The 24,858-nt window shown below is 35.4% G+C and overlaps 1 pseudogene; it reads right to left on the bottom strand.

The window, feature by feature from the left end:
• Positions 1 to 2,905: 2,905 nt before the first annotated feature.
• On the bottom strand, positions 2,906 to 24,719 carry LOC132524332 (large ribosomal subunit protein uL6-like; annotated as a pseudogene).
• Positions 24,720 to 24,858: the final 139 nt, after the last annotated feature.

Raw genomic sequence — 24,858 nt, 5'->3', positions numbered from 1 at the left:
TTTTCTTTTGGTGCCCTTGATTCAAAATTCAGAGTTCTGTCCTATGCTTCAATTTTCTCATACTACATACTCTGCTGACATGATAATATCCACTACTCTGACTTCAGTTTCCTTGTATGTAGGTTCTTGTGAAATACCGTGGGTTCCAGTGTTAGTATCTCTTGCCCTAATGCCCAGCTGCCATCAGCTGCTGACATCTATAGCAAATAAAGCCTATGACTTGTTTCTGGATTTATCAGGCTAATAGCGCTCTTACCTAGTCTGACTAGGGAGACTACTATTTTGCCATGTGATATATTCAGTGGTCTTCAGATACCCACCTGGGCACCCTCTCTTCAGTCTCACAGCATTGTGGATACTGCAGAGGCATAACTGCTCCCTTTCCTCCCCATTTTCTGGGACTATTTTACCCAACTGGATAGACTTTGTTGTGGGGTGCTAAGCCAGATCACATCCCAGATATCTGCTTCCTCCTTCTCTAGGCTTAAAGGAAAACTAGAAAGTCCTGCAGAAAATTGCAAGTATGCCTTTGCCCTTTTTCAACTGGTCATGTTACTGCCTAACATACCACCTGGGTGGCCACATGTTACACTGGCATTCCCTCTAAGGGAAACTTGATTTTTTTTCTAATATGTAGGTAAGAAAGTGAGAAACAAACACACTTGCTCAGAACTCCTGAAAAATTATCTGGTTGTTTCTATTGCTGGAATTATGATGTTGTGGACTGAATAAGAGAGGAGGGGAGGAGTAAAAGGACTGTTTTATCCTCCACTTTCTGTCTTTGCAGAGCCGGCTCCCCTCTGGCAATGGGAATAGCTACTTTCATTTTTCTAATACATTTCTGAACTTACAATTTGTTCTTCCCTATCCTGTGGCTAAGATATAGACATAGCTGATACAGATTTGTGACAAATACAAGTTCTATAGGTCCTTTAGAGCCTGTTGATGGATAAAAGAAGGTTAAATGAGATAGAGAATTAAACATGTGTCTAACTCTGGGGAAGTGTTCCATGGGGTAATACGGGCCAGTATACTGACCAGCATTAGCTGGTCACTCTGACCCTGTCCACTTGGCCCACCAGACTCTAGGGGAGAAACTGAAAGGAAACACTGCTAGTGCTCTCTATGACACAAAAGGATAACCAAGTAGAGGTTTTATGCATAAATTCACTAAATCTCCAAAGACAATTTTAATGACTTCTATTTCAGAAGTTGGAGATATGACATGATATGATTTCTGATTATGCCTTTCTGTGGGATTCTGGAACCTGTGGTAAAGATCACTGAAAGTTTGAAAACGGCATCTCTAAAATAAAATTGAGTAGCCTATGGTCATGTTTATTTGCCAAAGGCATGGTTGATGATATAAAAATATGATCTATCTCAGCTGGCTAGGCAGCATCTTAATAAATGCACTGACTCATGCTGTGATTTCAGTCACCTGAGATGAGTTTTTTGGATTAAACCCTTTTCCCCCTGATTCCAACTTATGTTTTGTCTTATCTTTAGTACCTTCAGCAAATTTATGTAGACAGCCTGTGCAAATGGTGGAAGGAGGATAAAGAAACCTCTTTTGCTTTGTAAATTTGCATTTTGATTTGTGTGATATTAAAATTGTTCAGAGGTGGTTAAAATAGGGACACATTTACCCAGAGGTAAGAACCTGAGTGAAAATGAGAAACAGCTGGGGATATCCAGCTAAATGGGTTTCTTATAAATATCCATTGGAATTATCTGCGACAAAAGAAGACAAAGATTTAGAAGTGTGATATACCAAAGGGCTCTAGAAATTGCTTAAAACAGATCTTTTCAGGCTAAAAGTAGAAAATAGGGAAGTGTTAAGAAGGCAATTATCACCTGTAATCTAAATATCAATTGACTACACATGTGGTAACTAATGGACTCAAACTATGAAAGTGAACTAAAGCTTCTGCAAGGAGTGAAAACAGCATATTCACTCATTTATTCAAAAATTATTTATTAAGAATCTGATATGTGACAGACACTGGGGCTTCAGTGACAAACTATAAATTGGTGAGACACAAAATAAGCAATGAAATACATGAATAAGCAAAACACCCAAAGGTTATATAGTAGGTTCTGTAGGAGAAGTAAGCAGATGTTTTGACAGAAAAAAGTTCAAAGTGGGGAATGTATTCCAGATAGGATGGTCAAGAAACACCTCTCTCAGGGTGTGACATTTCATCTGAGATCTAAGGAATAAGAAGAGCCATGGGAAAGTGGTCCAGATAGAGGTGAGAGTGGATATAAGGATCTAAGGCTAGAAAGGCTCCATGTCTTCAAAGAAGACAAAGAACAATGCAACTGAAGAAAAAGCTAGGGGGAGTACAATGGGTGAAAACCCAGACAAGAGTTAAAGCATGCAGTATCTTATAAATCAGGATAAGGAGTTTCAATTTTATTTGAGCACAACAGAAAACCATTAAGAGGTTTTAAGTAGGGAAGTGATGTGATCTGAATGGTTTTTCAAAAATATTTGTTTTGTGGAGAACTTAGAAGGAAGAAATGAGAAAGTCCTCAGACTAATTAGAATACTAACAGTAACACAGGCTAGAGATGATTGGGGCTTGGACTAGAGAGGGGCAGGGGAGGGAAAGAAGAGTGGATTGAATAGACATGTATTTCAGAGGTAGAACTAACAAACTTGAAACTGAGCAAAAACAGTTTACAGAGAAAGATGAATTAAGGATGATTCTTGGCTTGAGCAAGTGATGGTTCCATTGTAAAAACAAACAACAGCTTGTGGATAGAGTATTCAGATGATCTGGGTTTTTTGTTGTTGTTTTTTCAACAGAGGCTTTTATCGCATCTTTAAAATATCACAAGAAGGTCTTAGGAGTCATCGGGCATCTTACTGTTTCCATAGATAGACAACTCTTAGACTTTATTCATCAGCCTGCTGGACTTTTCCTTTTTCAGAAACATAGACACCATCTCCAAATTTTCTGATATTCTCATTTATAACTGTTCTGGCTTGCTGAGTCAAAATAGTTAAATTTGATACATGTTTAGTACCGTTTCCTTCAAGATTAACTCATCATTCTGGACTCAAGATAGTGAACAAAGAATACCTTGTCTCATGCAAACCCTGCAGATGTAGTTTTCAACCAAGAAATTTCTAATTGCAACAAGAGACCCGTTCTACATAATGAGGTTGATGGGCAAGTGGCACAAATCTCATCTTGTAACAGGAGCCCAGTGTGACACCCTTGATCATGTTCTATGCATGACTATAGATAGTGTGAACAGTAACCACTTCCTTTCTATTTCCCTACTAGTTGTCAATGCTGGGGTCTCTTCACTCCAAGGAGACTGAATTCTACATTGATGTGCCTGAAGTTCCTCCACAGAGTTTCTCTGGGGTCCTTGAAAATAACTGTGCGTCCTTTCAGAGTGATGTCAACATTTCCTGGAATGTCAACAGTCTGATGAGAATCATCTTTGTTCTCACAGTAGAGGTAGCAAAAATCGTAAGTGATCTGTTTTGAATGTATTATGTTTGAATTACCCTAGGGGTGATGTCAGGAAGACAGCTGAATATATGTGACTGAAGCTTATAGAAGAGATCTGGACAAAAGATACAAATTTGGGAGTCATCAGCATGGAGGTAAACATTATTTATGGTCATAGGACTAGGTAAGATCATCTAAGTGCCATTTGTTACGATGAGTAACATATGTGTAGAAAACCTGAAAGTCTTTTGAGAATAAAATCTGAAACTTAAAACCATTTTTGCTAAAGAAATCATCACAGAGGAGTGACCCACACTAAATTTGGGTTTTGTTTCTTGATTCACCTATGCCTAAAATTTATTCTGTTTAGTTGCACAGGCTTCTTGCATTCAAAGAAACTCCCGTAATTCTATCACTTTATATACTATTTTCAAAGAATAAATTAGCATGTTAAAGACGTTGGTGATTTACATGAAGACTTCGTCAGAATAGTTAAATCTACAAAAGACAAAGAGCTGGCTGATGAAAGTGTTGACAAAGGTAAGGGTTATGTGTTGAATGACAGAAATAGCTTTCACAAAAATGCAGTTCAGAGTGATGACTTGGAATATTAGAAATAAATGATATTAGTTACATTAAAAGTTATATATTTCTGTTGAAACAATTATTGAAACAATCTGTTGAAACAATTATTCAAGAAGATTGGGGATACATATCTATGTAATAGTTTATTTTTTTTTAATTTGTAGGTTAAAAAAAATAAAGGCTAAACTTCAATTAACCATGTGAGGTAGGTACTTAAAATAAAATGTAAATTTAAGCTGTGTGGTAATCAGTTAAAATCAGATAGACCTGAAGTGTAATCCATGCCATCACGTCCCAGCAATGTGTCTTTGGAGTCTTACTATCTATGCCATTTGTCAAATTCTCATAATAACAGTCTAGAACATAAAGAGCTTTCCTCAAACATTGTTTGAAGGGATTTTTCCCTGTTACTAAGCATATTACAAAATTATTTTAATAGTTGTACAAGGGTCCATTTACTGAAAGTTCTAAGCCATCATTTATCTATTATCCTTCTGTTGGATGTTTAGAATATTTTTTTTACATTATCATAACTTTTTATTTGTTTTGAATCTCAGCCCTTGGTATTCTGCAGAAGCTCTGCTATACATGCCCCCACCCAAGTCTATTCACTTGACCCTCCTTTACAAGATGTTTAGATAGCCTCTACTCCTTCACTCTCCTCTCATACCTCCAAGACCTCTTCTCTATTTTCCCCCTCAGCTTGTTGATCTTGCTTCCTACGCTAAAAAAAGAAAAGAAAAGAGAAAAAGAAGCAAACAGAAGAAAACATTCCAAGCTGCTACAATCAAGTCACCTATTTGTATCTGTGCCTATACATTCTGTCTTCCCTTCTGTTACTTTGAATGAACAGCCTGTGTTTTCACTGAAGGACATTTCTTCCACTTGTACACCTGCTCCAACACATTGCTCCAGGAATTTTTGTCTTGGACATTATAACTTTCCCTCTTGACTAAATTATTCCAAGGGCATACAAGCATTCTGCTATTTCTCCCATCTTAAAAAAAAAATCAGAAAACAAAATTCAGTTCCACATCCTTTTTCTACCTTATCTGCTCTCCTTTAGAGGAAAACAACTAAAAGTTTTCTTTATAAGCTGTCCTCAGTTCCTTTCTTTCCATTCTCTTGAATCCTGTCCAATTAGCATTTCACCCCATAGGCCATCAAAACTTCCCTCAAGGTTATCACTACCTCCATATTTTAAGCCAATAATAAATGCTCCATCCTCATCTTATCTAAAAGACCAGCAGTACTAATAAGGCTGAGGATGGTCTCCTTAATATACTCTCTTCACTCAGCATCCAGGTTTTCATGTGCTCTTCTTTCTCTCCCAATTTTTATAGCTTCTCCTTCTCATTCAGTTTTGCTGAGTTTACAGTATCTCATGACCTCCAAACACTGGAAAAGCTCGAGCCTCAGTTCTACTCTTAAAACCTCTTGATTTTATACCATCACTGCCCTGTGATCTCATCCATGACTTTTTTATGCTGAAAACTTTCAAATTTATATCACCAGCTCAGACCCCTCTGAACTCTACACTTAGATGTACAACTTTCTAGTAAGATATACCTGTTGGATGTAAGAATTTCAAAGACTAAACTCATGATCTGCACCTCCAAACCTGCCCTTCCCACAATTTTTCTAAAAATCAATAAAATCAATCTTCTTAAAATCAATCAGTATATCAATACTCTGGTCTTTCCCACTTCTCAGGCCAAAAAAAAAGTCATTCATGATTTGATTATTCTTTTTGCCTTTTATACTTTTCCTCTGTCAACACATTCTTTCCTTTCTACCTTCAAAATGCAGGCAGTGTCTGAACATTTTTCATTATTTCCATTACTCCTTTCCTAATACAAGCTATCACTATCACTCACTCAGATTACCATAATAACCTTCTGGTTCAGCGGTGTGCACTTTTACCCACAAGGATCAGATAGTGAGTGTTTTAGTTACTGCAGGCCATAAGGTCCTGTTGTAGCTACTTACCTCTGCCACAATGTGAAAACAGCCATCTACAGTATGCAATTTAATGAATGTAGCTGTGTTCCAATAAAACTATTTACTGAAACAGGAAGCTGGCCAGATGTGAACTATGGGCTGTAGTTTTCCAACACCTATTCTAGTTTGTCTCTCTGACTCATCTTTCTTTCCTAATATCTATTCTCAACACAAGGGCCACAGTGATCCCTTTGAAATGAAAATCAAAGCACATGATACATCTACTTAAAACTGCTTGTGCTCCCCATTTCACTCACAGGAAAAGCCAAAATTCTTAGTATGGCATACAAATTTCTAAACAATGTTTCCTCAATTTTGCTCCCTGTGATCCAGCCACATTGATCTTTCTGCTGGTCCTTGAACTCGCCACATGCATGACGGCATCTGTCCTTTCTATGTCCTGTCTGAGAACCCATGGAACTGTGAAGCTCACTTTCCACCTTCTTTAGGTCCCTGATCAAACGTCACATTTTCAAGGAAGCCTTTCCTCCCTAAGAAATTACCATCACCCTCCTCTCAACGTGCCCCTTCTCTTTTCCTGCTTTATTCTTTTTCCACCATTACCAGCTGCTATGCTAAAAAGTTTAATTTTTATTTGTTCCCTCCTCAGAATATGTCCCACTACAATATTGGGATATACTTGAGGATAAGTTTGTTTTAATGGTTTTCTATTTTATCCCCAGAATCTAGAACAGTTTCTGGTATATGATTTGGGACCAGTAAATAAATATTTGTTGAATGAAGCAACGTAAATGAACATGTGGAGGGCAAGAGAGAGTTCCTGGCCTAGATGTACCGAAGAGAAATTACTGCATCACATGGTAGAAGTTATTTAAAACTCCAAATGTAATATGCCAAGGTTTATCTCTAATTTTTTTACATAACGTTTTGATGCCCTTTCTTCCCTCTGTCTCTGTGATGCTTAATTTTTTGTGTCAATATGATTGAACTAAGGGATGCACTGATAGCTGGTAAAACATTATTTCTGGATGTTTCAATGAGGGAGTTTCTAGAAGAGGTTAGCATTTGAATTGAACTGAACAAAGCAGATGTCCCTCCCCAATGTGGAAAGGCATCAGCCAATCCCATTGGAGGCCCATACAGGGCAAAAAGGTGGAAGAAGGGTGAACTTCCTCTCTCTCTGGTTGATCTGAGACATCCATCTTCTCTTGCCCTCCTGATTCTCAGACTTTCTGACTCAGATCACTACTTACACCATTGGTCTCCTAATTCTAAGGCTTTCAGACTCAGACTGAATTCCACCACTGCCTTTCCTGGGTCTCCTGTTTGCAGACAGCACATCCTGGGACCTCTTGGCCTCCTTAACTATGTGATCCAATTCCTATAATAAATCTCCTTTCATCTCTATCTACATCTATATTTACTATTGGCTCTGTTTCTCTGGAGAACCTTGACTAATATAGCCTCCAAAATGAAAATGACTGTTTATTTTACATGCTTTCAGTATTACCCAACTGAACTACATGTACACGGTCATATGTATACTATTTCTAGTTATACTAATCTCATATTTTTCTCCTATTATGCTCACAAACAAAACAGACAGGTCCAATATTTTACTTAGGAGCAAAGAACTTCAGAGACTACTTTAAAGCAGTCTGTGTATTATAGTACTTACCCCTCTAAACTCTAATCATTATTTTCATTGTTGACAACTCCCATTAGATCAGCATGCTGTTGAGTATATCTAACTAATTTAACTAGTAATTTAGTAACTAACTTAACTGGTAAGACCCAAGATCTCCCAATTTCAGGTGTGAGAAAAGCACAGAATGAATGAATGAATAAACAGATGAATCTGTTTAGCAGTACTGGCATCAGGGCTTGGGCTCTCTTTCTTCTAGTATGGTCTTCTCTCCACTACAGCATGCTACTTTTACAGTGACTTCACAAATACTTGTTAAGAGGTAGAAAGTCCCCTAAACTTCGACTTCTAAAAACAATGACAAAAAACCAAAAGCCCTACACACCCAACTGCCATTCTAACTAGACAACAGATAATTCATGAAATGAAAAGACTAATAAAAGCAAACCACAGAATTGGTTTCACAAAGTTATTCTGAAAACAAATGCAGCAATAAATTAGTCAGTGGCTGGGTTTGAAAAGAGAACCTGGACAGAATTAAAAGGGCTGCTCCTGCATAGCACAGGGATATCAGCTCAGTGCTTTGTGACCGCCTGGAGGGGTGGGATAGGGAGGGTGGGAGGGAGGGAGACGCAAGAGGGAAGAGATATGGGGATATAAGTATACGTATAGCTGATTCACTTTGTTACACAGCAGAAACTAACACAACAATGTAAAGCAATTATACTCCAATAAAGATGCTAAAAAAAAAAAAACAAAGAAGGGCTGGTAGATAAATCCCTTCCATGATTCTATAATAGTAATTCTTAAATGTATTTTAGTTTTGGTTTCTGAACCCCTGGCATCAGTATCACACAGGATGCTTGTTAAGAATTCAGAGTTTGTGACCCCCAACCCAATCTCCGAATTTCTGGAGAGCTAATCCTGGAATCTGAATTTTAACTACCCCTCAGATTCTTATATACACTTTAGATTTACAGTCAGAGCCTTGCTACTCAATGTGCTCTGGAACCAGCCACAAGGACACCACTGTGGAAGGTGCTAGTGATGATGCATATTCTCAGGCCTCTCCTCAATCCTACCCAAGTCTTCATTTTAACAAGATCCCTGGGTGATATGAATGCAAATTAAAATTTAAGAAGCACTACTCTTGAGATCACCTTTCCATACGCAATGAAACATAAAGGAACTATTATTTCCCCTATTAGCTAGTCTTTCTTTACACTTTCCATTAATCGCTCTCCAATGTTACTTTAGAGCCCTACATGGAAACCAGACCATTAATTTACATAAGATAGAATTATGTAATACATAAAAACAGAATGGTCGAAGAGGAAAGGACCTTAGAGAGCACCTCTTTGAACTCCTTCATTTTACAAATGCAGAGAAATCAGACCCAGAGAGGTCATCTGGGCTCATGAAGATAACTGATGGTTAAGCCAAGAATATATTTCAGGCCCCCTGATTCTGATTTCCTGGCTAATTATATGCTGCTTCCTTCCAGAATAATTTTACTCATAATTGGGGTTTTATTAAAATTTTGGCCTTTAACTTATACAGTTTTTTTCAAAGCAAAGTCAAATAGTTAGCAAGTAAGAAATCCACTGTTAGTCAAATGTGACATCATCAGTCATCCTAAAAAGGGGACTAATTTAAAAAAAAAGGACTAGGCTCCTCTATAATCAAGAAGATTATTTTTTAATCTAATTCATTTTTCAGAATAATTACTCAAAATGAATCACTGTCAGTTTATAATAATAATCAGAGAGGAGTTAGAAAATATTGGTGATATTGCAGGGTTCAATTTCTTCCCAAGATAAGAAGATCAAATCAATCCAACAACTGGGAATTGCATCACAGCTATTTCTAAATGGAGTTTAGCTGCATCATTTTACATTCCAGGTCCTTTGGTCTCCAATGTTCAATTTTCTTGTGTGAAAAATATATGCACAGTGGATATAAGATGGTATTTTGGAACTAATTACAGCCTCTTTCAGCTTCCTAAAGGAGGCTTTCTTAGCACAAGCAAATGCCTTCCTTTATTTCTTTCTTTGCTTTTTGTCTAGTCAAAAAGGAATGACAAACAACTCAGTCCTGAATGATTCTCTTTTGAGTTGTGAAAGGGACAAATAAGAAAGGAATGTGCCAGTAAAGCAATAATACAGTGAATTTACATATTAATGATGATCCACTCACACAGGATTTGTTTCTCAAATAAACAGCCTAAGCTAGTCTGCCTCTCCTAACATGTGAAATCATTTAGTATAGTGCCTAACACAGGGGTTCTAAATAAATATTACTGTTGTTTTTTATAAACCCCAGACCATAACATAAGCATTTCCCCCAAGTATTAAAGCAGATTTTTAAGGTCCAGTTAACTCTTTCAGAAGAGAGAACATTACATAACTCAAAATGTAACTGTTTGTACTTAGAAATTGTGAAATAATGTCGCTCAGGACGCAGTTTTAACAGAGGAACCCAATTGAGTGGATTCAGAGTGTGTGCTGGGGGAAGAAAACTGTGCTGACTCATGGTCCATCTGATATTGTTTTTCTGACCAAATGCTTCATTATATAAGAATTTCTTCTTTGATATGGCCACTTGCTGTTAAAACTGCTCACCGTGACCTCAAATGTCACAAGAAGCAATGCAAGCACATTGGGTTACTATTTGTGAGACAGATGACTCAGTTAGTCTAAAATGGTTTTAGAGGAATTGATCTTGAGATAGGATTAGATAGCCAGTTGTTAATTTTTTTAGCCTAAGCCTCAGTTTCTTCTCTAAATTGAGGATACAAATATCTACTTTAGAAGGTTTTTACGGAAAGGATTAATGTAATGCTGTAGGAAAGGTTTATATCAACTGCCTGACCTAAGTGAGACACTCAATATTACTGATCTCCTTCTCCCTTTATACATGCCGGTCTGGTGACTTCTTGTCTATGTTTGTAAAAACAGTAAAAACTATTGAAGTTGGCAACCTCTGTTCAATCCAAGCCAATTTATACATACAAGAGTAGACCAGCCCTATAATGGGCAGAACTGCCACAAAGGATAGTCAGCAATCAGGATAGTACCCCCTTGATTATGTCTAGCTCTATGTATGCAAACACATTTGGAATTCAGTCAAAACAACTGACACAAGAACTTTGAATTTAAGAGTCTTAATTTCAAAGAGTAAATGAATACCAGAGCTTCTATCTTGCCCAGCAATTTTTCACATGAAAGCAATAGCTAATTACTTTCTCAGTAGAAAATACCAGACTTTGGAAGTGCAAACTACTTGTAATTTTTCAGTGGTCACCAACAGTCTCAAGTAAAACCTAGTAAAAGCAGATATATAAAAGGAAATCCTACAAGACTGAATTTAGCCATATTTCTATTTTATACACATGTATTTCACTTAATTGAGCTAAGAGGATACAGTATTCAATTGACGGTTTTAGTCAATTCAGGCTTTACAACAATGATTCAGTCAAAGGTTCATACTGGCAAACTCTGTAGCCTACCAACCCAGTGAAATAGCCTACCAACCCAGGGAGTATGTTCTCAGGCTGTGTAAGCATCATGAATTTAATTCAATAAAACTTTTTTTGCTAGATTTTTCTCTGCTAATAAAAGAGCTTCAACAGGAGACACTTGATGTTTTAGCATACCACAAAAATCAAAGTATATGTTGTAGAATTAAGGACTGGGCTCTTAAGAAACACAGCAAATAGTTAAGCCACTTCATGAATGTAGTATGCATATCTATACTACACTGGACAGTCAGAAGCTTGAAAAATTAGCTACATTGTAAATAGTGGTTTGACTGTACTGTGAAAATGATCTAATTCAAACTAAGAGGATAAAAAAATATATTATTATGAAAGAGAAAATCTTGGGAAGATGGGAATTGTGTCAGTTTGCTAGGGCTGTCATGACAAAATACCACAGACTGGGTGGCTTAAACAACAGAAATTTATTTCTCACAGTTTTGGAGACTGAAGTCCAAGATCAAGGTGTCAGCAGATTTGGTTTCTCCTGAGACTTCTTTTCTTGCCTTACAGATGGCAGGCCTCTTGGTGTGTCCTCACACAGCCTTTCTCTATATGTGTGCATCCCTGGTTCTCTTTCTCCTCTTATAAAGGATATCAATCATGTTGGATTAGGACTCTACTGGTCTCATTTTAACTTAATCACCTTTGAAGGTCCTATAGCCACATATAATCACATGAATTAAGATCACCCAAACAACCTCATTTAATTTAATTACCACTTAAAAGGCCCTATTGCTGAATATACTTACATTCTGTGGTACTGAGGGTTAGAATTTCAATATAAGAATTTGGTTGGCATGGGAAGGGGATGGGGATAAGGGACACAATTCAGCCCATAATAGAAATATATCTGCATGTGGCCAGGTCATGGTTCCTGCTGTGAATTTTCTACTGTTAAACTGATTTCCTTTTATGAAACAGTGAATTAGGAAATTCTTGCATGTTTTGTTACATATCTATCATTCTTATTATCACTCTTGTAGGTCTTTAGGTTAGCTATTGATAGGACACAGATGGTATATATTGTCAGACCTTTTTACTATGACTAAGAGTTTTGTAAAAATCTTTTACTTGGAATGAAGTTAATAGACGAGCATAAAACTAAACAACACATTTGGCATCCAAGCTTCCTTCAAAATTCTCATTGGAACAAACTGCCAGGTTCAAACAATACAGTAACTTTCTCTTTTCCCCAAGTCAAAGGATAGGATTAGAAGTGTTGTCAGAGAAAATGTAATTGTCAGTGTTATGTAAATATAGACTTTGGAGGATTCTCAGAAAGAACCTTTGGTTGGTATTTCTGTATAGATTTAACTTCTAATAAATTGTAAGTCATACTGTGAAATGTGAAACTAATGTAGAGAACAGTAAATTCATTCAATGCTCCATAATTTTGGAGCCCTAAAAGGTGAATTTCTCTAATTTCTTTTGCTACAAAGTAAAGAGTAAGCTTTAACAAACTTTTTCGGTATTTGTTTCCTTTGGAGAAAAAGTAATTTGGATGTTAGATATAACACAAACTATTTTAAATATCTGCATTATCTTGGCTGAGCAGAGCCGTAAGCCTAGTTTCATAGGAACCGATGGTCTTTCTCTAATCTTCTGTCTGATGCACTAGTTTCAGCCTGACACTATGTCTATGACTTCCTCCTATAGCCTATTAGGATGGTACAAGACACCATCTGCCCTTCTGGGTTTCCCTTCATACAAATCTGGGTTCTACCCTCTCAAAGACAAGAAGGGGGTTTCTTTGCCTTTCCCAAGACATGCTGAAAAACGTTTACTTTAATACTGCTATGTTTTACCACATATTTCATTTTCATTTCATCTCTATTTCATTCTTTTCCTAACTAGTAACAGTATTTTTTACTAAAAAAAATTAATACGAGAAAATGTTTCATTCTGAGAACACATTAAGTAACAGTAGAGATCAAGGTTAGAAGGTTTATAAAATGATCACAAATATTTCAGGACAGATAATTCATGCTGAGCATAACTCTGTAAACATCCAAATTTTTTTTTGGCCAAGGATCAGGGTAGGGAGAATCATTTTATTCTCTTATTTGTAAGCGGTCATTTAGTTGTAAGCAATAAAAACCAACCCTCCCTCCCCAAAAAAGAAAAGAAAATATTTTAGGATTCTTAGTTCACAGAATTGAAGTTTAACATTCAGTTATAAGAAGAACAGAAATCATCAGAGCAGCTCTAGAGAGTTTCATCTCTTATAAATTGAGATACAGAGAGACTGGAAATGCTACTAAAATAGGAATTTGCTAGAGATTACCAGATAATAAAGATACTGCAAAGATTTATGGCAAAAGAATGAGAAAACAAACATCCCTTAACTAAAATGCTATAAAATAATTCATTGTTTAGATCACTGGAAGCAAAAGATGGAAGAGAAGAGAAGAGATTTATCCCATAGAAATAGTCCTAAAATAAACATGGATCACCAAGATGGCACAAAGTTCTAAGATTTTCTTCTAACTTTCAAATCATACTGAATAGAAAGAAAGCTTTGGAAAAGTTAGTGTTAGCTAAAATGGACTAACCCAGAGCTTTATCAGCATTTTTAAAAGATATGCTTTTATAAAAAAAAGAAACCACACAATAAAACATGACAAAATACAAGAAACAACATGGCCCTCAACTTGGTTTATGCCATTAAGATCCTATACATTATTCTGTATAATGCAAAAGATGTTTTACCCAACCAACACTAATCTATTCATGTAGGAACACTGACATTAGCCAAGTATTCAAGTCCACCTACAAACTTTCACCTAATTTATTATATTTAATATTTATACAATATTGTCTAACTCTATATCATATAAAAGTACACCTTTATGAAAAAATATTACATAGATATATTTTATTTACAAGAAAAAGTACATAAAGTGTGACTCTGGGGAAAAATATAGAAAGGTAGAATAAATGGGCCAAAATAATTTAAAAATATAATTGAAGAACATTTCTGAAACTAGAGTTGAAATTGAATACTTAAAAGATAAAGCAAATTATATACAAATATGTTTTTATATGTTTTCTTTAGCCTCTTCCATAATAATACTCAACTTTAGAATACAGTAGAGAAATATCTAAAAAAATTTGAAAGGATGGTGGCACATCCTTTATGTATAGGCAATTTGTCTTTCAAAAATACAATAACAAACAGGCATTCTTTAGCAAGCCTGACACTGGGAATATAGCATATATGAAAATTATATTTGATGGTAAGCTAAAAGATTAATCAAACTGAAGAATCCTAGAATGGAGATATGTGATGAACAGATTTCAGAACTATAAAGCTAATACTCAATAAAGGAGAGAATTAAGGTTTCATAACTGTAAATAAGCAGTAGGTACATTGACAATATAAAAATAAAAGTATAATGAAACAATATACTATAGAGAAGGAGGAGAAAGAAATAAGTGAGATAATGTCCTTATAATTTTTGTCAAGAATTCAATACAGACTAAAACTGAAATATTAAGAGAAACACAATAATGAATTCATAACCTTAAGTATCTTCATAATATTCTTTTACAAGTTGAGAAATTTCTTTAGATACTTATGTCATTTATTATAGAGAAATATTTATCAGAAATTAAGCAATTCCCTCAGTTTCATCTTATTTCCTTTTTGTAAGTACATTTACTTAATGGTTTATATAGAATCAGGAATAATGAAATCCCAGGTTTTAAAATTATTTCTATTTATATGCTTTTATATTTTCATAGAGATAAGTCTGGAACAATGTTACCCAGTTGTTAACAAATGATTATATCTCAAATACTTTGTTTTCTTTTTTTTTCGTTATCCAATGCATGTTTTGGACTGCTTTTATACAACAGTTGCATATAATCTTAACAGAAAAGTCGCCATTCTTTCCAAAAAGTGTACTTCATATGATAGCATATATAGATAGAGTATTTAAAATATCAACTCATAAAATTATAAATTGGAGGGACTCATAGTATCTATCTTAGAGGTCATATGAAGATTTATTGTAAAGACTTAGAACAGTCCCTAGCACATAGTAATCATGCAATACGCATTAGCTACACCTTCAGCTAACCACATCTATGCTAGTAGAGCTATTATTTTTACTTAAGTGAGAATCTGATAAATTATAACTTGCAAATACTACTCATATTTTTTTTCTCTTGAAAAATAGAACAATAACTACTAAGCATTATTATGGGGGTTAAAAAAATCATTACTTAAAGGCAGATGCTGGGTAGTTGTCTAGGCTAACTCTCTAAGTGATTCACTCTTTCATACCACCTCATTGTACCCATTTATAATTAAATACCTGCTGTGACTAAAATATTCTGTGAGGTACTCTAGACACAGTAGTGAACAAGAGAGATTGCAGGTAGGCATTCATTTCTCATCAATAGTAAAAATTCTGTATGGTAAATCTCATAATATAAAATTTCTAATGTCCTGATTAGCATAGTCAATATATTTCAATGTTGACTATGAAAGAATTCAAACGTTTAAACTACATTGTTATTAAGCTTATTTGCATCCATGTATACATTAATTCTGATATAATATTCAGTCATAATTTTTTGAAAGCATCAATAAGTTTTTAATATTTAATACTGATTCAAATGAGGTTTTGACTTACATCCTCATATGTTCCATATCATTTCTTTCAGAAGACTATGAGGCTATGCTAAAGAAAAATGAGTTGTAAGGTCAAGAGATTCCCATTTCCCAACAACCAATGACTTCCCAGTAGAAACCACTACGTGTTCTTACTACAACTTAATTACTTTTTGACAAATTCTCTTAGTGTTTCATAAATTAATAAATTATTTTAATTAAGGCAATGCATTTTTTAATAAAAGGGCTTTATAATATACTGGCTCTGAAAATAATAAATTACCAAATATATAATGTCAAACACAAAAAATTCCAATAATGGACACATTCCCTATAAGTTATCTCTGTTTAATAATGAGTACACGGCTTCCCTGGTGGCGCAGTGGTTGAGAGTCCGCCTGCCGATGCAGGGGACATGGGTTCGTGCCCCGGTCCGGGAGGATACCACATGCCACGAAGCGGCTGGGCCCGTGAGCCATGGGCGCTGAGCCTGCGCGTCCGAAGCCTGTGCCCCACAACGGGAGAGGCCACAGCAGTGAGAGGCCCGCGTACCACAAAAGAAAAAAAAAAAAAAAAGAGTACAAACCACTACCTAATACAGTCGTTAAGGGCCAAATTTTACATTAGCTTAAAAATAGGGAATTTTTTAGATTAAAAGTTGAATACTTGAGCTAAATATTTGCAAATCCTCACACTTATAGTAAGAAAATTATGTTTTAGATGTTCAAGTCTTAAATATTTAATAATAGTAATTTGCCAGCTTGATACATGATTCACATAAATACTTTATTACTAGCAGTTTAGAGAAATGATGTTACTTTTGTAATTACAATTCACTTCTTTATCTTTTGATAGTGAGTGAGTTTTATTGAGTATGCTTGAAAATGTAAAATTCATAGACTAATTCTGAAATGTTATTCCAATAAAGTAAGTTCACTCTTGAGAGGAATTTTATCAGAATGATAAAGTGGTTTTAGTCAAGATGTGAATCCAAGTCATTACGGGAAAGTGATAGTCTCCTTGGTTAGCAAGGAAGGTGTTGGAATTGGGTAAACAAATAAAAACTAAAATGTTAAGTGAACAGAGAATCAGGAGCATGAAAAGCCTATAGTAGAATGTCTTATCACACCAGCTAGGTAAGAATTATAAAAACTAAACCAGGAATAAGATTGCTAAAGAGAAGTCTTAACAAAATATTCCAGCTGAGAAAAAGATGCAGCAACTAGAAAGGGAAGCAGGCAGTAGAAATTGCCTTTGAAGCAACTTTACTGCCTCCAGAAGGAAATGTTTTCATGGGTGTGGCATTTTTTTTTTACCAAAAGCATAATGTTCAGACTGGAAGAGGCTTGACACTCTCAAACACCTCTGCTGGGAAAACAAATAGGTAAAATTTTTCTAAGTTTCAAATACATAGCACATAAAAAATTTTCAAGCAAACATGCCAATATCATATGATCACCACAGGTGTAATATTTACAATTTAATATGAATATGCAAAAAAGATTTTCCTCCAACAGTATTTTTTGAGAGAACTGATCAGAGATTATTTTAATAGAAAACCTAAATAGTCAACAAAAGGCAGTTGGCTAAATTAATTATGATAATGCTATGTAATCATAAAAACTCTTTTGAAAAACTCCAGTAAATTGATATATATAGGGACATAGATGGCTGTCATGTATGGTGAAAAACGCAAATTGCACAACTATATGTATAATGTGAATACGTTATATATTCATGTAATTATACATATACACATGTGCTTGCATATATTTGTATGCATAAATTATAGATTTTGTGCATAGATACATGTGTAGAATAGAATAAATAGCTAGATATTATCTATATGAGGGATTTTTTTTTTGCATAATCAGTTTCTGTCTCAGTCAAGGTTGAGACAAGATCCAAAAGTTTTACCATTCCCCTCCAAATCATATTTATTTCATAAAGCTTCAGATAACTTTTTACTCAAGATACTGTAGAGAAAAAGAAGGGAAAACATTATGTGGAGCATAGAAAAATAATTTAATAACCCTCATGGGACATTTCTGTTCTCTTGCCAAATTCTCTTGTCATTTGTCTTCTCTCCCTCATCCTCATCTTCAATCCAGCTCTCTCTCTCTTTCCCTCATATTTCCTCCCTTTCTCTCTCTCTCTCACACTCTCTCACACTCTCTCTCTCTCTCACACACACACACACACACACACACACACACACACACACACACACACACACACACTTTCCTCCCAAGGCTCCTTATTCATCCCCTCATGTTAGTCTCTAAACCATTATTTTTTAAGCAGTTTTGCTTTTTTGCATTCTCACATTTCTAGCAACAGTGGATATAAAGAGTTCCTAGTTCATAAATGGTTATCTCCCTGGGAAAAATAAAATTGCAATATAGTCTTTTGTGTATGAATACAAATATGTTTTAAAAAATTATTGCATGGTATTCACCAAGCTGTTGATAATAGTTATAGTAAATTTCAGGGAGTTAGGTTGAGAACAGTTAGACTCACAATCTGTATATTCATACACGCCTGGCTTGTTCAAATACTTTGCAATAAAAATAAACTATTTTGTATATTTTGTGTAAAATGAATATTTCATTCCAATGTTTTCACTCATCTGTGTTATTCTTACAAGTCTCTATCTTGTCTTCTACCTCTAATCTTACCTCTTTCAATATACTGTTAATAGTGAAACCAGCATGATTATTTTTAAATGCAAAATTTATACTATTGCTCATTTTATACTCCTAAATGAATTGGTTTGATCTTAGGATAAAGGTCAGCTTTCTTAACAGAACTTATAGGCTTCTTATGAACTATTGTTACCTTTTTCCTCTTTAACCTCATCTATTGTCATTCTTTTGTCATATTTTTCTCTTTAGGTCTTTTAAAGGTCAATCCTTTCTTCTATGATATTTAATAATTTTTTTCATTGCTAAAATTTCTCTTTCCCTTTTCTTCCAAATCCCCCTATTCCCCACCTAACTCCTATTCAGTCTTCAGGATTATACTTAAATGTCCTTTCTTTTATTAATTCTTCCCTGAATTCACAAGTCCCAGTAAGTGCTCCTCATATATATTCTTACAGCGCAATGAATCTTTGCTCTTAACACACTTGTAACACAATACTTTTTAAAACTTCTCTATATTCTTCATTAGATACTAAGTTCCCTGAGAAAAGCCATTATATGCACTTTATTCAATGCTACATCCCAAGTGCTTGGCATGTAGGAGGTGTTAAAACAGATGTTTCAATAATAATCATTAAACCATTTGGTAAGTGAACTGAATGTCTATTCACTATTCATGTAATAAATAATATATCAGACTGGCTCTATCAGCCAAAATGGGATAGCTTGTATCAGACTAACCTTCCCATCAAAAGCAAAGGTAAACTTTGAAAAATACAAAAAAAAAATATCCTTTCAAAGCACAGAAGAGCAACTAAGATGCTCAGGATTTGAGAGACAAAGGTCTTAGAGGAAAAAAAGAAAAAATGTATTGAAGAGAGCTCTATGTTCACCACTGCTTTTTCCTCAGGGCATTTTTTTTTTTTTCTAATTTGCATTGCAGGGCATAGAGGGCAAACAGAAAGTTGTGGTTTGGAGGGTGCAGGAGTCTTACTCAGTAAGGAAGTCAAATTTGGAGTTTGAAGCTCCAATGAAGCAAGAAGGAAGGCAGGAGCTCTTGGAGGTAAGGAGACAATAAAGATGAGGGTCCATTATTTTACACGGTCTCCCTCAAGGCATTTGGGGATTTCTCAACTGTACCTGCACTGAGTAAATATTTAAAAGATAGCTGCTATGAGGATAAAATGAGTTTCTGAAAATATTACAGTGTTAATGAGACAAAAGTAGAAGTTTAAAGTCCAGCAAAGAAGAAGAGTAGACCAGACACAGCAGAAGAGAGAATTAGATAACTGAAAAAGTGGTGAGTAGGTGAGTAGAAAAGTATCTAGATTGAAGCAAACACATGAATAAAAAGAATGGAAAATACAGAAAAAAAGTGAGATACATGGGGCATAATAAAAATTCTTTTGAAAATTAAAAATAAGATGAAAATTAAAAAAAGAAATATAAATATATTAATAATTGGAGTATAAAAATGGTAAGAGAGAATATGAGGCAGAATAAATATTAAAGTAGGCATTGGTCAAAACTGTAAGTACTGGCCAAATTGATAAGTCATATCGTGTCACACATAACACAAGCTCTTTGAATTCCAAACATGATTAGTTTTGTAATTTTTTTGTAACAAAAAAATTACACTCAGGTACATACATCATGGTAAAACTGCTATAAACCAGTGACAAGGAGAAAAATGAGAGAGGCAAAATCAAGAAGGAAGGGATTATTGTCAAAGGGCTAACAGTGAGATGGACAGCTGGATTTTTAAAGAAAACACTGAAAGCCAAAAGACTATAGAATGACAGCTTTAAAGGACAGAAAGTAAAGAACTGTCAACCTAAATCTGTATTCAGTAAAAATATCCTTTTGAAATGAATGAAATAAAAAGTTTTAAAATAAAAACTTTTTCCATTAAAAAAACAGAAATTTGTATAGATGAAACTCATGAGAGGAAAAAACCTCAAAACAATTCTTCAGGGAGAAGAAATACAATTCTAGATAAAGGTATTATAACATACAAATAAACAAAGGCTACCCAAAAGGATACATTTCCATATAAATCTAAATAAATATTGACTGTTTAAAGCAGTAATAATGATTTCAAATATATGTGGGAATGAAATTCATGAAAACAACAAAACCAAAGCAGAAAGGTATGAAGGAAAAGAAATTGCTAGAGATATTTATAACTATCATAGAAGAGGTAAAAGTATTTAAAATGTATTCTTATAAGTATGGATGTTATAATCTCTACATTTAGTCATTCATTTCTGATAAATAATACACAGTGAAATTGACACTGTTGGAGATCTGAGCCTAGGTCATAATAGTTGATACAGTTTTTGCTGGTTTCTCTCTCTCTCATTTCTATCTCTATCCTCTCTATCTCTATTTCTCTAGGTGCTTTCCCCAGAAATCCATGCATCATGCTGTGGGGAAGCCACACAGCCACATACCAATTCCCAATATATGTGTTTCTGTCATATTTCCAGTTGGGGTTCTAGCCAATGGGATCCCGGCATCAGTCACCAAACATATAAATCAGTGAAACTTCAGATGATTCCAGTCATCAGCATTCAAGTTGGCCCAGGTAATGTCGAGTGGAGCAAAGACAATTTATCCCACCTAGCCTTACCTAAATGGCTAATTTCTAAGGAAAATTAATGTTGTTTTTGTTTTAAGGCAATAGATGTAGATAACAGAATACCAAGTGTTGGGAAGAATATGAAAGAGCTGGAACTCCCATACACTTTTAGTGAAAATATAAATTGGTACATCCACTATGAAAACTATTTGTAATATATGCCAAAGAGTAACATAAAAAATATCCATGACCCAGTATTTCAATTTTAGCTGAATATCCAAATGAAATATATATGTATAGATATAACATACATCATGCATATATACACTGAAAGACATATTCATAGCAAAATTTTCATAATATCTAGAAACTGGCAACAATCTAAAAGTTAGAATGAATAAATTGGGGTTTATTCATACAATGTAATACATTGTAATTTATATAATACAATGCAATGTTACTATACCATAATATAAAGAACTAATGATAACATTCATCAACACGATTATCTTTACAATCATAAAAATGGAAGCTTGGCATAAAGAAGTATATATGGCATGATTTAAATGTGGAAAAAAGTGTCTGGTTAGAATCCAGTTTAAAAAAAGAAAACAGAAACCATTGTAGTTATTTCATACGAAGAGCATTTAATATAGGGAATTAGATACAAAAGTGATGTAAAGCCTTAGAAAGAAATAAAAGGAAACTAGGATACTCAGAGAACAGCAAATGAAGGAAGGTGACATAAACTACTTAGACTAGAAAAACAAAAAGAAAATTAATGTAACTGAGAGTCCAGGACTGCTATGCTGCTGGGCCTGCCTAAGGAACCACCACCATGGCTGCTACAACGGAAGCCGAAATGCTAAACAACCACTGGCACTACGGAAGCCTGCAGAAGCCCATCCATGTTGCTGCTCCGGACAGAACCAGAACCTCGAATACCCTGCCACTGAGACTGAGAGAGCGTTCACTGCTGCTGTGTGCTCAGTGACTATCTGTGTCAAGCTGCTGAGGCTGCTGGAGTGACCAAGGTCATGATTTCTCATACTACTGCTGCCCAAGCAGATAGCCAGGTACCTGTACTTGCCTATCTCAGTTACTGTTTCCTGGGACTCTACCAGGAGCAAATAAAAAGTGGTTCTCCCTTTCTTCCCTGTTTTAATAACATGTCTGATCTTCCCATTTGAAGAATTTAACCAGAAACCTACTACTGTCAGCGAGGCCTGTTTAATCTTGCTTCCAGTTCCCTGCAGTATACATACCAGAGAGGATACAGTGCAGAATAACCATCATAGTCCATCCTGCTACACCCATTTAACCAGGGAATTTAATATAGCATTAAAGTATTGAAAAAGCCAGGAAACAAATAAAATGTGTAAAAAAAAAGAGACTACTCAGACATTAACATTAATAACTCAGGAAACTACTTACTACCCCTAGGTCAGGAGAAGCGAAAGGGAAAATCGTGTTACCCAGTGCCCACAAGCACCATGCTCTTGAGACTGTTGGAGCTGGCAGACTGCATGTGGGGATTAAGGAAAGGGAGGATTCTGGCTCACCCAACCAAGAGGATAGAGGTGCTATTCACTGAAATATGGAATGTTAGAGAAACATAATCAAGTCTTCTTTGCAGAAAGGTAAAAGTCTATGTACCAATCCCATTGGTGCTGCAGTGGACCAGGAACCCACAAACATAGCAGAGGGGAGCATGAACAGGCAGAAAAGTTGAGGAAGGCCAACTAACAAATAACCGACACAAGGAAAATGTTTTGTTATTAAAAATATAAAAAATATTAAGCAATTAACATAAATTAGATTACTAGCAAGTCAATATTTTTGTGTTAATTTGAAATCTACAGTTATTAAAGTTTTCAGGAATATTAACAAGCATTTAAAATTATTCCAATGGCAATGTACATTTATGTACACAATAATACCAAATTCCATGCAGATTGATGAGACTAGTGTTTGCCCTAGAAATTATAAACAGAACTAATGTGGAAATTTAAATATAAACATTGCAGGTCAAGAGGTAATATGAGATACTAAATGCTTTCACTAGTTAATCTCCATGAGAGAGTAAATATCTTCAGATAATGATTTCAATCATGCTCCTGAACAAGCAGCTCTGTGATTTAAATATCTGAACTCAGCAGTTTTCCTGTTCATTTGCATTATCCAAAAAGACTTCTTCCTGCTCATAAAAGACACTTTGAAAGTAGGTCTTACTGATCTTGAATGTTTTCTAAAACTCATATTCTATGATATTGGACTCTATCTCCATCATAAGAGGTGATGAACCATGTCACCTGTATGTTCTCCACAAGCATTCATTGAAAACTTACTACCTTACTATGCTCCATGTGTTGAGGGAGGAAAAAAGGAAAAAGTGAAATTGATAAATCTTTCTGCCCAATAGGTATTTCAGTCCAGTAGATAACTGACTACTATATTTGAAAAATTCAAAGGAAACGGAATTGTAATGTTTGTTTGTTTGTTTTTTTAAAGAAGCTGGACTTTTGGGGGGGTAGGAGTTCATTAATTTATTTTATTTGTTTTTGCTGTGTTGGGTCTTCGTTTCTGTGCGAGGGCATTCTCTAGTTGTGGCAACCGGGGGCTACTCTTCATCATGGTGCGCTGGCCTCTCACTATTGCGGCCTCTCTTGCTGTGGAGCACAGGCTCCAAACGCACAGGCTCAGTAGTTGTGGCTCATGGGCCTAGTTGCTCTGCGGCATGTGGGATCCTCCCAGACCAGGACTCGAACCCGTGTCCCCTGCATTAGCAGGCAGATTCTCAACCACTGCGCCACTAGGGAAGCCCCAGGAATTGTAATGTTTAAAGAAGAGTAATGCTAAATGAGCCTGGGGAGATATATCACACCCAGTCATTCACGGCTAAGGGAGCAATATCAAAGAGTTTGGTCTTTATCTTAAGAAAGATAGGATGATATTAAAGAATATTTAATGACGTAGTGTCAAGATCAAATAAGTGTGCTTTGAAGGATCACTTTAGCTGCTATGCAGAGAATGGATTCAATGATGTTACTGCAGTGGTTAAGCAGAGAGACACTGGTGGAACTGACACGGACAAAGTGTTATGGGAAAGGAGAGTGGTAGGCAGATTTGAGACATTTAGTGAGTAAAATCAATATAAAGTGTTTATGGATTGGATGTGGAGAGTGGTGAAAAGGAAAGGAGGCACTGACTATAATGCCAAGGAATAAGACTGGCAAGAATGAATGAACACTGATACCAAACACTAGAGCAAAACATCTCATATCCTTTTATATTTGACTCTCATCCTCACTGCGACACCAGAAGGGGTTTCTCAAAGGCCCTTAATCATATTCTGTCTCCAAAACCAACAGTTATTTCTTGGTTTTCTTTCTTGGTGTTCTCTGAGCTATTAATAGGTACTCTTGGTTTCTCATATTTCTTTGGTCTGACTGTTCCCAATATTGAGTTTTCTTGGAGGATTTACTCTTAGCCAAATCTTTGGCCATGTTTCCTGTTTTCATTGATGGTAACACTAACCCCCCGCCCCAAGTACTGTAGTCAAAACCTTAGACTTGTTTTAACTCCTTTCTCTCCTGTCAAATTGGTTGACAAGTCCTATTGATTTTTACATCTAAAGTATCTAATTTTCTCATACTCTTCATTACATACCTCCATGTCTATAGCACTTTTCTCCTCACAGTTCCCACCAACTCAAAATCTATCCCTCTCCATTTCAGTTTATACATGGTTGACATATTAACTGTAGATATCGTCTTAATTTTCTGTTCAAAAAGATTTAGTTTCTCTGAGAACA

Source organism: Lagenorhynchus albirostris, chromosome 8 (assembly GCF_949774975.1).
Source record: "Lagenorhynchus albirostris chromosome 8, mLagAlb1.1, whole genome shotgun sequence".
Taxonomy (NCBI): Eukaryota; Metazoa; Chordata; class Mammalia; order Artiodactyla; family Delphinidae; genus Lagenorhynchus; species Lagenorhynchus albirostris.
The sequence above is the reverse complement of the archived record's forward strand: the minus strand, read 5'-3'. Positions and strand labels throughout refer to the sequence as shown.